The sequence below is a fragment of the Athene cunicularia genome, assembly GCF_003259725.1.
Source record: "Athene cunicularia isolate RWA chromosome 14 unlocalized genomic scaffold, athCun1 chr14_part2, whole genome shotgun sequence".
Taxonomy (NCBI): Eukaryota; Metazoa; Chordata; class Aves; order Strigiformes; family Strigidae; genus Athene; species Athene cunicularia.
Window position 1 is genome coordinate 329,717 of NW_020799119.1, and position 12,888 is coordinate 342,604.

Here is a 12,888-nt window from a genome sequence, read left to right on the forward strand (position 1 = left end):
AGAGACAGGTGCACAGGGCTAAATTATTCAGTCTGAAAGTGAATCTCTGTTACAGCTTGGTATGGGAGAGGTGCTGATGAAGTATTTAAAGTCTGAGCCGGGACGAGGCTCTCTAATGTAAAATTAATGTCTTTGTGTCTCTGGAAGTCACTGCCAGCCCGGCGGGGGGGTGCGGGGCGGTGGGCACTGCCGGCATCGCAGGCTTTGGGAGGGGGGGGGCTCCTACTGTGGGACCCTGGGCTTCTGCAGACGCAGCCTTGCTCAAAAGCTGACGTTGTCCCTCTTCCCCTCCCAAACAGCCAGCAGGCAGATGAGCAAGGGGTTGGCTTTCCTGGAGAACTGGGAACTCTCCCAGTAAACGGGAGATGTGAGCATAATGCTCTGAGCTGGTACTGGGTGTACAGGCAGGCGAGGAGCCTGAATAAATGAGGGTATTTCGGTGTGCCCTCTCCCCAACAAGGATTTGCAGAAAAGAGAGGATTCCTGCTCTTCAGACACATAATCCCATCGCCAAGCTCCTCGCCTGGAAGGCTCAGCCCTTCCCGCGGCGCTGGGGAAGGGCCTTGGGGGGCCGGGAGGAGCAGGAGCATCCTCCTCTCCCGGGGAAAGGGGCAGATGGCGTCAGCCAAGGGGCTGCTCGGGCGGGGATGGCTCATGGAGCCGGGGCAGGCCCTGATCCTGCAGGTGTTTGTGTCCGCGCTCCTTCCCTTTCAGAAGCCAGTCTGGGATGAATAACGACGGGCAGAAGTCCTGCCGGAGGTGGAGAGTCCCCGCTTTGGGCACTGCTGGTGGGATCTGCCGGGGAGCAGAAGGGATAGTACCAATTGTTTTTATAATGGCTGGAAGATTGTGTAGCTTTAAAAAAATATATATATCCTGCTGCTTTTACTTCAGAAATACCAGGAAATGCAGTTTTATCTTCCTGGCACTGAATGACAGCTTTCTCAGCGCTAATTTGCAAGGCTGGGCCTCTTCAAATCGGTACTGACGGTTTCTTTGTGCCGTTAGCACAGAATTAGCTGGTCTGCATAAGAATCGCTTTCTTGGACTGAAAAATCTTTGTAGCTGTTCAGGCAGTCAGAGTCTTCTAGAGAAATGTGGCTGGTGAGACCTTGCAGAAGAGAAGCCTGATGTCTCGCTCGCTCTTTTATCTTTTTCTTCCTCTTCCTGAAGAAAACCAGCTCTCTGTTTCTGTGAGACACCCAAACCGTGCAGAAACGCCTTCTCGCCCTCCTGCTTTTGCCTGAACCAGCGGCATCTCCCCCTCTCTCCCCACTCCCCGGGGGCCTCTCTCCCCCCCATTAACCAGTGCCCGTCGGCCAAACTCCGCTGTCTTCCCAGGGATGGAAGTTGCTCGTCGGTCCTTGGGGTTTTGCTGCGGCAGAGGCGGGCACGGACCGAGGGAGTAAGGGCAGGGCCCTCTGCGTCTCATCCTTGGGTCCAGCGCGCACACAGCGGGCGCATCGTCAGCCCGGACTCGCCGTAACCCCCCGTCGTCCTGTCCCCGCAGCGGCTCCCCGGTGGGTTTCTGCAGAGAACTGCAGTCCCAGAATCCCAGAGCACGGACGTTTTTATTGTGTCTCTCTGGAGCTGACAACGGGAGAACCGCTGAAGTCTGGTGAGGAGCCGAAGATATTCGTTGTCTTGTAAGAACTCCAGAAAGCTTTTAACCAAATCTGGGGATTAAATCCAGACGAGGCAAATTTTAGCTTGTTGTCTCTCCGCGCTGTGATTAAAAGCTGTAAAGTGCTGTCAGAAATTCAGGACTTCCCCTCCTGGAAACCTTCTTTCCCCTTATTTTATGATTGCTGTGCTTCACTGACTTGTTTTGATGTAGCGAGTCTTATTTTTTCAACGTGGGAATGGAAAATTGTGGGCAACTGCTGCCTGTGGTGCATTTCGGACCATTATCGGGGCAGAGCTGGGCCAATGCCTCTGACCCCGTGGGTTTGCCTGGCAGAGGTGGATCCACACAAAGCTCCTTTGAAAATGTTTTTTTGGGGGGGTTATTTTGTTTTCTCCAGTTTTGATAATCCAAACTCCAAGCTGTTTCCTGAACCTTGTGTTATTTAGGAAGTGGAAGCGTTATCCAAATGAGAATTTCCACAGGTTGTAAGGGAGCAGCTAAGAGATATGCTTGAAATAATCTTCCAGTTCTATGATATTAGAACCATCTGCTAAATCACGGCTCCGTCAGCTCTCTGAGGAGGGTTTAAGTACTCCTGGGGTTTGATTTTTAGATGAATCTTGCTTGAACCTTCTTCTGTCTCTGTTACCTCTCCATCTGTCTGCTTTACTTGACGTACAGTATCTGAGACTGTTCTCCGTGCCTCCAGAGCTCTCCCTTGGCCGGCGGAGGTGGACGAGGGGCTTCCCTGCCGCGGGAGCGTGGTATTCGGGGAGGAGATGTACTCAGGGGGAGGCATCCCAGGTGGCCCCACTGAACTACTCGTTCCGTGAAGGACTCGGGGGAAAATTGATGAACCCCTTTTTCAGAACATCAGGACACGGAGTTCATGCAATGAAATTAGAGCAACAAATGGAGATCAAATAAAAGGCAACGCCGCCCCGTGCAGCGTGGAGTTGCTAGGCAGGGTTCATTCCTGCAGGAAGTCATTTGTCACAGCGTCTGGGGTTTTGAGGAGGGCTGGATACCTTCCTGCCAGCTAACGACGTTTCGTGTGGGAGATGAGGCTAATCAGATCTCATGTGGCAGGCTCCAAGCCGATAGCGTGCAGGGGTCAGGAAATGATTTATCATCTCGAGCCAGCCCTGCTCTGCTTGCCAGGGACGCTGCGGGTTTGCGCGCTCCTGGCATTTCTAAGCCCTCGGCTGTGGGCTGGCGCCAGGGCCCCGTGCAGGCAGCCAGGAGCTTGTGTCGGGGTTGCTGCGGCTTGGAGGCGGCTTTGGGGCTCTCCTGGCGTTTCTGGGCTGCGTGGAGATGCGGTGCTTCGGGGCACAACGCCACTGCTTTGCTTCCAGCATCCGTGACCCTTGGCAGTCATCTGGCTCCTTGCGCGGAGCGGATCCATGCAGCATGGCCGGGGTAGGGGGCGAGGCAGTTTTCCCTCTGTAGTGTGGTTTTAGCATCCCAAAATCCCATCCGGAGAAAGGTCGAAGGATTCTGGAGAAATGGGGCCCCTAAATACCGGCTCTGAGCAGGACTGGCCACTGTGTTGGAGAAACGTGTGTCCTGGCAGTAACAGCATGGGCAGAGTTGCAGCTCCAGTGCTTGGGTCTGCTGCTACTGCCTGGGATGGGCTCAGCAGTCTCAGACACTTGGACCGTGCACATAAAATGCTAACCTGGAGACTTTTCCGGGCTCTGATTTTCCTGGGAATAGCTGTGTTCACGTTGGGCAGGCTTCCCGAGTAGCCTGATGCGAGTATAAGGAGCTTAAAGCTTTGATAAAGGGCTTTTCCTGGGCAGAAGCCACCGGCCTGGGAAGGATTTTGTATTCTAAGAGCAAATCTTTCAGCATTGTTGTATCTTTGGGCAAACTGCCCAACTGTCTGCTTTTGGGAAAGCATCCGAATGGAGACGGAGCGTGCGAGGTGAGCTGTGGTGCATATGGTGGGGAAGCTCTTCTGCATTTGTTTACATTTTGTAAACAGAAGAAAATAAAATATTCGGAAGGAGAAGGAAGGCGTGAGAAAGGCGGCCATACCTGCATTGCTCATCAGTGGGGAAAGCCAGCGCGGCCAGGGCTGCTCCTGCTCCTCCCCGGGCCGCTGCGTGGGAGAAGAGCAGAGCGTCGGGCTATCGGCCGTGGGAGCCCCTCGCACGGGTGGGCTTCAGCCCCGGGGGCTGGGGCTGGTCCCAGGGCAGGCGGGAGCGGGGGGGACCACGCTCCTTCGCAGCCCCCGAGTGCGCGGGGTGGGCGAGTGCATCCCCCTGCCCAGGGCTGCCACCTGCCCAGCCCGTCCTGGCGAGCCTTGAGGCGTGTAAACGCTGACCTTGAACGTCTTGTCTTGTCCCGTCCGACAAGGAGGTTTTTGCTGCTTTTGTTGGGAGCATCGGAGGGACCAGGGGACTCTCTGTTCCTGCAGGACTGGCTACGCCGGTGACAAGCTGCAGCGGCTGCAGGGAAATTCCTTATTAGTGGCTCTGCCCGGTGCCGTGGCGGGTCCGGGTGTGCCGCGGCCCCGCGTGGAGAGCCCGGCGTGCCGAAGCTCCATGGGCGCAGAACGCCGGGAGTGGGCTGTTCCCATCAGCAATCCCGCACAGAGGTGAGGCATCTGGAACCCTGCCTGCCTGCTCCCGGAGCTGCTCCACGGCGCTGGAAGCACCTGCTCCTCTCTAATTGCGCTCTGGTTAACGTCAAGGTCTGGCCTCTCTTATTTTTTACTTTCAGTGACGGTTTTATTGTTGCCGGTGGCCTGTTGGCCTCCCAGGAGGACTGCTGGGGAGCGGGGGCACACGCAGCGGCCGCGCGCAGGGTTGTCACCGCCCGCATCAGCGTCCAGCCCGCGGCTCATCTCAGGCACGGGCCGTGGGTCCGGGGTGACAAAACCCCTCAGCAGTTAGGGGAGCTCTACCTCGCTTCTTGCAGCACTATTTCCGTGCGGCGCAGTCGAGTGCTCGGTTTGTCCCTCCTGCCATTGCTCAGCACTTCCCAGGGGCTTCTGTCTGCTGCCATAATTTGCAGCACTGTTCCAAAACACGCAAACGTACAGTGGCTCCCGTCCGCGCGCTGTTGGATAAAGCTTTAATTTGCTGGCCTGTCTCCCTGCGTTCAGCAGCCTGTGCTGGCTGGCTGTCAGCAGCCTGGAGCCCAGGGCTGCTCTGCCGACTGCCGCGCTGCGCTCCCTGCCCTGGAGCTCCCTCCCCGTGCTGGAGGTGCAGCCGGACACGTGCTCCGCAAGCTTCGTCCTCCTGGAAGGCGTTTTGATGAGGTATTTCTGGTTGGCAGGTTCTGCGATCAGTTTGGGAAGCAGCTTTGCGGTTTTTCTCAAGGATTTTTGAGCAGTGGTTCAGGCCAACAAGCCTTTAAGTATACATATATTTTTTTAAGCAACACTGTTAGCATTTTCTCTCTTTTCATCCTTCAATATAAGCCTAGTTCCTAGAGTTTTAAAATACCCTGGTGCCATGTTGCTACTGTGGTTTCTTAGCTCTGAAAACGATCCTTCTAGGGGACCTTTCTTCCCCAAACTGCGTCAGAATCACAGGGAATGGAGATGTGTGATCTTACCCTGACGCTTTGGGGCAAGTCTCCCCGGATTTCTCAGGAAACCGTGCTGGGGCTGCTCTTAAAATTGTGTTTTCTAGCAAGTCTCATAAGCTTGTGAAGAGTCACTGAGCTCGAGGGCTCTGCCTCTTTTGTAGGTTTTTGTGCCCTTCGGTTCCTCAAGACGGAGATGTCTCCCCAGATGCCTGCAGTGGAGGTGGCTATAAGGAATAATTTAGGGCCAGCAAACATTCTTGCGTTACGCAGTAACAAATGGTAAAGGTTCATGTTTCATTTTTGTTGTATATAAATGACTCAGGACATTTGTAGCTCACCAGTAGGATTTGGTAACTTTATTATCCATGTAATACGATTTACAAATTAACTGTCTAATTAGCAACCCGGGAAAGCTGCTGCTTGTGCTGTAGTTTCTAAACTGACAAATACAGGCTTGAAATGTTCAAGTGTGATGAGAGGAGGAGTGGCACGGCAGGGCTGGTCCTGCCCGCCCTGGCACCGCTCTGGAGGGGAGCCGGCGCAGAGCAGCGGCCTCTTCCCAGCCTGGTGCTCCGGGGCAGGCACGGGGCGAAGAGCTGTCGGCTCTGCCTGCCTCGGGATGCAGGATTGGGAGTTAAGGCAGATTACCGGCCTAAGCTCCTGTGCCCGTGTAATTCTACTGGCTGTTTTCCTGCATGGACGGAGTACTCTCCTGAGCGCGCGTGGCATGTTTGGATGGATCTTTCCAAGTGCCGAGCTTCCTTCAAAGCCTCGGGTGCAAAGCCCGCACTGCGCGGTCGGCAGCGAGCCTCTTGTTTGCTTTGGGTGCCCGGGGAGGTGTTACGCTTCGCCATCCGCCAGCGGAGGGTCCTTACGATCTCTGTGAGCACCCACTGCGGGGCTTTCTTGCGAAAAATTCAGTTGCCACAAAGATGACTTGCAGTGACTCGGGTGTCATTTGCTTAATTGAGCTGTAATATGAACGTTTTGAACACGCAGCAATTATTTTGCAAACTGAAGAGAAAATACTGCATTTCGCCTGCGTTCTGCTCAAGGGGCAGGAGGCGTCGTTACCTGTGTGTATGTATTTAATGCCATCTTTAGTAACTGAACTCTTCGGTGAAACCTTGGAAGAATATGGGGGAGAGGCTGCAATAAAAATCTGGGATGGTTTTGAGCTTCTCCGACACCGACTTTGTAGTCTGTTGCCACTAGAAATGGGCGTTTCACCTCTTTGGCTTATGCCAGTGAAGAAGTAAAAGGAGTGTGTTCTTTCGTAGTGTCTTTGGCGAGGCGAGAGCCAGCGCTCGCCCGGCATGGCTGCGTGCACACACGTGCACACACGTGCACTTCTCTTGCTCCAGTCCTCTCGCACCTCTGCGAGCATCAGTCCTGTGTTGGCCTTTCCCTTGCTTCTTAGGATTCCCTCCTAATTTCTCCTCACCTGACTTCTCCCTGACAACATAATTTATAATGAGCGGAGTATAGAACGCCGCTGCAGATTCTTCTCATTCACAGCAGAACATAAGACTTGGATTATTATTTTTTTTTAATTTTTGAAGTCCAATGCAGTTGAAACCCACGGCTTTGCGCGCCGTCTCCTGGCTGTGCAACACGGACTCGGGGGGAGCGACGCGTCCCTGTGAATGTGCTGCCAGAGCAGGGCCCTGCTCCGGTGTGTCTGCGCAGCGGGGATCCAGGAGTGTCGCTTTTCAAATCCAAGCGCTGCAGCTTTCTGTGAGAGCAAAAATAGGAAAGTTGCATTTCTGACTTTCCACAGAGTAAAGCCAAGCTGCCAGCCTGCCCTTGCCCTGTTCAGGGGAGCCGCTGTGGGAAGCGAAGGGGTGAGCACACGCAGGAGTCGCCAGCGTGGTGAAGCTGCTATTGCGAGGGACAGAAGTTAATCGGGCCGGTGTAGGGGGGGTGCTGGCATCGGGGGGTGCTGGCAGGGCTGCCTGGGCTTGGAAGGGATATCAGGGGAGCTGCTGTGGGGCTCAGCTCAGCAAACAGCCAGCGCAGGGCCTGAGGTGGGGCTGCTGGGAGATGGGAGGAGTGGGGCAAGGAGATCTGTTGTGATGTGGGGCGGGCTGGGGTGCTGGGAGGGGAAGGCGGTCAGCTCTCGCGTGGCTGTCGTGCCTTTTGGGAGAGATCAGAGTCATCCGGGTTGGAAAAGCCCTTGGAGCTCCTCCAGCCCAACCATGACCTCCCCCTGACTGTTCCCAACTCCCCCAGATCCCTCAGCGCTGGCTCAGCCCGACTCTTCAACCCCCCCAGGGATCCCGGGGACTCCCCCCTGCCCTGGGCAGCCCATTCCAACGCCCAACAGCCCCTTCTGCACAGAAATCCTTCCTCAGAGCCAGCCTGACCCTGCCCTGGGCAGCTTGAGGCCATTCCCTCTGGTCCCATCAGACAGGGGTGGTGGTGGCCGTGTTCTCCAAACCCTGCGGAGCAGAGCCCGGCCCGGGGGGTGCTCGGTGCCAGGCAGCTGCTGCCAACGCCTGGTTCACGCCGGGCGAAGCAGAGCCGAGTCGTCAGCCACGGGCAGCCCGACACAGATATCTCCTGCCTTGTTCCTTCCCCAGCTTCTGTCACCCCAAAGGCAGGAAGGTTGTTTTCCCCAGGGAGGAACCAGTATCTCTGTCCCCAGAGCGCAGAAGCTTCTTAGGAGCTGGAGAAGCACCAAAGGACCTGCTTATCTTTCTTTTACCTGCTCTTCAGAGCCAGGTTGGCATCCTGCAGCCTCTTTATATATTGGCATGGAGGAACGGCCTTAGGAGGTTCAGCCTAGTCGCAATCTTGTTTCTTCTGTTGAACTGAAATTATTCCAGCTCCGCTGGGAATCCCTTACCACAGCCTAGATGCTGGCATCAGCGTGCAACCTCCCGACGGCGCCTGCGCTCCGGCGTGTCACGGACCCTGATTGAGTTTATACGCACACTTCAGGACAAATCTTTGCTAATAGAGTTCTAATTTCTTCCTTCCTGCTTCCCAGATGCTCTGTCTCTGTATACAAATGATAGAGATGGTGGATGATGTTTTAAAAAAACAATGTTTATTTGTTAGGCTCAGAAAAGCAAGTGGGAGGTCCTGTGAGGAGAGAGTTCTTGGCAGCTGTTGTGCCTCTCAAACCTTCTGGGTTTGTTTTTTTCGTAATGAAAAATGTGAAAGGGAAAATCGATTTAAAGCTGGATGTAGCAGGGCACAACCAGGGGATTGTGAGTTTAATGGCAAACATCACTTGCCTTTTCCTTGCTCTTTAGGAAAAGTCTGATAGTGACGCGACTGAAACCCGCTTCGTTTTTGCCCTGCTCCGTTTGGTTTGTGCGCTCGGTGTCTCTGAACCCGGGCAGACTGTGCATCTCATCTTACACTAAATGAAAGAGCGACCGGAACCGCAGCTCTTGGGAAAAGGATGTGGCAAATAAAGGACCCCCGAGACAGAGCTGAGCTTGGTGCCCGGGTTTCCCCCCGACAAGGCACAGCTTTGCTTTCCTCCCGGAATGAGCGGTTGTTGGGTTCGCCCCGTGCCAGCGTGCGCTCCCTTCCTGCACGGTGTTGCTCGGAGGTCCCGTCCCTCGGGATGGGGCGTGATGCTGTGCAGAGCGCGGTGGGATCGGGGGGGCCGGTACCCAGGAGGGGGTGCCGCGGGGTGCGAGGCCGTGCTGCTGTTCCCCAGGCCTGGGGCACCCCATCTTCTCAAAGCTGTGCACCCACCTCCAGCTGCAGGGAGAGGGGGGCTGAGACCCCCAGGAAGGACCTGGGCCGCCAGCTGAGGTCACCTGCAGTGCCGAGGGGCCTCTTTAAAGTCTGTCTCTGAAAGTAAGGTGCTTATTTGGCATTTAGGGAAAAAATTAGCCTTTAAGTACAACGCTTTGACTGAACAGACTGGAAAAATACTGCTGGCAGCTTGAGATTAGCATGTGCCGTAAGGGTTTGGTGGTTTAAGGGGTGTGGGTTTAGCTCTGGATACTTACGCTTGAACGTCTGGGTGATGGCACGTTGGGATTAATTTTCCTGTGCCGTTCCCAGAAGGGTGACTTTGTCATCGCCTTGCGTGCGTGAGGAGAGGAAGACGTACGTGTCTTCTGGTCTGGCAAATGGAGGCTGTGGAGTTGCTGAGGAAAAGCAGAGCTGTGGGAGGAAAATTGCCCACCTGTTCCTATCGGTACAATCTTCCATTTTTGGACACATGCACTTTTCAGCTTAGATACCCACGAATGCCAGATTCTCCCTCTTTTTATACACGGCGGTGACCTCAGAGCATGTGCTGCGAGTGACAGTGAGCTCAGAGAGAACATGAGGATTCTCAGCCCGCCTTTGATATTTGCTCAACATTTTGCTTCTGCTTACTTTTGCTGAAATGCCTGGTCAGTTGATGATACTCGGTAAGGTTTAAAAATCTGCGGCAGGTTTACCATAAAGAAGCCTGCTTAGAGTCCTCTATGCCTCTTCTCATAAATCAGACGTAACAGCTCTTTATTTCTTGCAGCTCTGGATTCACGTGGTGCCGATCCCTGACGCTGTCCCTCTCTTCTCTTTGCAGTTTGCTGCTTCGTCGTGCACAAGCGGTGCCATGAGTTCGTTACCTTCTCCTGCCCCGGTGCTGACAAAGGCCCTGCCTCGGATGTAAGTACGCGCTCTGGTGCTCCGAGGGAAGGCACGGAGCGGTGGGTTGTGGATCGCCGTGTTTCACAGCAGTTTGGAGATGATGTTCCTGCAGCTTTCTCGGCTGACGACACTTCTGTGCCATTATTGCACCGGCATCTCTAATTCATTGTTATTCACAGTTGTGTGGGCTCTCATGTCTTTTGGAGACACTTAAAACACTTTCAAATCGTCCACTAACGTGCTCTCAGCAGAGCAGGGAGAACCTGCAGGGATGCAGAGACGTTTCCGTTCGGGGCTGAGCCTGCAGCCTTACCCCGTCTCCCTTCAGTCCCTTGAGCCGCAGCCTCAGTTTCCCCATCGGTACAGTGACATTTCCAGGGTCTGCCACCCGAACCGAGGTTTTAGTTTTGGGGTTAGTTAACATGCATGAAGCACTGGGTGTTAAAAAGCTGCTTTAAGTCTTTGGCCAGAGTGCCCTGAGCTGAGGAGGACTCTCTCTTCTGGCGGGGTTTGTTTCAATTGATCAATTCCTTTTGTCACGAGCGAAATACCTGAAAGAATCAGCTGTGGTTTGACAGATGCCTCCTGTTGCGCTAGACTAGAGTCAGCCCCGGGGAGTGTGCCTGTCCCTGCTGCCCCTCAGCTCGGCACTTTTTCCCAAGTTCCGGCTGCCCCACGCCGTGACCCCGCGGTCGTGCGGCGTTCCCGGTGCGGGGCTCCAGACCTGCAGCACCCCCGCTCCTCGCCCGGGGCCTTCTCCCTGAAAGCACGCACGGTTTCTTCAAGCCTGTTTTATATCATCTTGCAGGTTTAATTAAACCAATATATATGTTTGATCTTCTCAAGGGGAAAAAAAAAAAAACCAACCCTCGGGCGCGTTTTCATGTTCACTGCTTGTGATTTGTGTGGTCAGTGCCGCTGCCTTGGCTTCGACCCCCTCAGAAAACACGCGCTGGCCGGGCAGCGGCATCAGGGACAGGAGTTACTGGGAAATACCAGTCTCGCTGTGACTGTTGGAAAACACTGCCGTTCTCTAAAAAACCAGAAAAGCACCCAAATGCCCGCTGTCTGAGTCCCCATTTTCACAAGGGCTCGCTTTCCCGGTGAATCCCCGGGCTTTCGGGGGCGAGTGAGAGCTGGAGCAGCGGAGCGGAGCTGGCTTAGGCTCCTCGGCGTGGTTCTGCCAGCGCCTTTCAGGTCTGTCTGGCAGTTTTTGTGTTTTCCTGTGGAAACTGGCTAATTTGGGGAACTGCTAGGAGAAAAGAGATTGAATTGGGGAAACGACAGTGCACCACAACTCTCACCCTTAAAAATAGAACCAGTGGGAGCAGGCAGTGTAACAGGCAGCTGAAGGTGGAGGCTAAACACACGTTGTCAGTCACCCTGCCCGGAGCGGGGCTGCCGCCGTGATGGTGTAAGTGGGAGCTTTTGGGGAGGGGGCTCAGCTGGCGGGGCAGGGGCAGAGCTGCGGGGGCAGCCCTTGCCGGGCACAGCCTCTGCCGGGCACAGCCCCTGCCGGGCACAGCGGCGGGCAGGGCTGCCCCTGCCCCTGGGGGACGTGAGGGACAGGGCTGAGCCTGCTCTGGGACCCTTCACCAAACCTGCGCCTCTGCCCCAGCCAAACCAGAGGGCAGGCTTGGGGCTTCCCCTTTTCTCTGGTTTCTCCTCCTGTGTGAGTGTCCTTGGGGCATTTCTGCTTTGGATGTGAGAAATCTGGCTGGACTTTGGGCCCAAAGAACTGCTGGGCAGCTCCACGGCAGAGCTGCTGGGGACCCCGGGCAGGGGGCCGGGGTGGGAGAGTCCCTGACACCCCCCACGTCCCCAGAGCTACCCTTGAACCCGGTCACTGCTCTGGCTCCAGCACAGCGCTGACTTTATCCCAGAGCCGAGCCCAGCCTGTGGCTGATCAAGGCACCTGCCTGTGCAAAACCCCGCTTCTCCCCTGAGCCCCTGCTGTCGGGTTTCTGGGGGCACGTGCGCTCGCAGCCCCCCAGCCCCGGTGCACAGCGCGGCGCCTCCGACGTGTTGAAGCCTCCCTGACAGCTCCTCCACCTCCGGAGAGGATGCTTGGCAGAGTGTTCGTTGTAAGGAGCTGATAAAGAAGCTTTTGGCCGTTTCCCACAGGCTGAGCTGCCCTGGTAGGTGTGTTCCGGCTCGCTGGAAGCAGCAGTGCCTGGGTCCTGCCGGGGCAGCCCCGAGAGCGGGTGCTTCCAGGCTCGCACAGTTTGATAAGCTCAGTTTTATTTCCACTTCCCACCAGACGATTCGTCAAAATGGTTTCTTAAATCCCCCCTCCCTGGGCACCTTGCACACGACTGTCACTCTCCTCGCTGGAGGCTTTCTTCTCCACGGGGGCTGCTGCTAGTTGTGGTGTGTCGGTGGCTGTTGAACCTTGAAAATTAGCAGAGGGGAAGAGGAGGTGCCAACCCAAGAGAGACTCAGGCATCCATGAGTACTCTGGCCCTGCAGACTGTAACTAGTCTGTGTGAACCTGAAGGTCAGGAGAGGCCGCTGGGGTCCTGTTTGAGCCCCCTGACCCCAAAGTGGCCGGCGGGGTGTTCCCGGCCCGGGGTGTCAGCTGTACCCTCTGCCTGAACTGTGGCCGCCGGGTGTTGGCAGCTCCCTCCTGCGCAGCCTCCGTTGGAGCCGCTGTGGCACCACTGGCCCCATCTCCACATGGTCTCCACGTTGAGGCGTTGGGATGGGCTGTCAGGGCAGGGAGGGGTTGAAGAGTCGGGCTGACCCAGCGCTGGGGGATCTGGGGGAGTTGGGGATGGTCAGGGGGAGGGTCATGGTTGGGCTGGAGGAGCTCCAAGGGCTTTTCCAACCCCGATGACTCTGTGATTCTGTACAGCAGACCCCAGGGGCAGGTGGCAGGGTGACACTGGTGTCAGGCCACAGGACACAAGCCCCTGAAGTCTTTGCTGTGCCGGGAGCGAGCAGGGTCTTGCAGCACAGGAGCTGCTGCCCGCTTGCTCTGTGGCTCGCAGGGAGCCCGAGGACGGGGCTCCCCGCTCTGCTCACAGGACAAGGCTCGGCTGGGGTTGAAGCATCCCTCTTTCTCCATCTCGGGGTGCCCACACGGTGCTTGGGGTGGGTGGAGCTCCGGGGGG

General features: G+C 56.0%; 1 protein-coding gene across 1 annotated transcript in view; it reads left to right on the top strand.

Annotated features, from left to right (window-relative positions):
• The window catches only part of PRKCB (protein kinase C beta), a 116,574-nt gene that overhangs the window by 38,169 nt on the left and 65,517 nt on the right, over positions 1 to 12,888 (top strand). Inside the window, exon 2 of the mRNA XM_026859391.1 lies at positions 9,711 to 9,793. The gene's annotated coding sequence lies outside the window, so the exon portion shown is untranslated. The remainder of the gene's footprint in view (positions 1 to 9,710; positions 9,794 to 12,888) is intronic.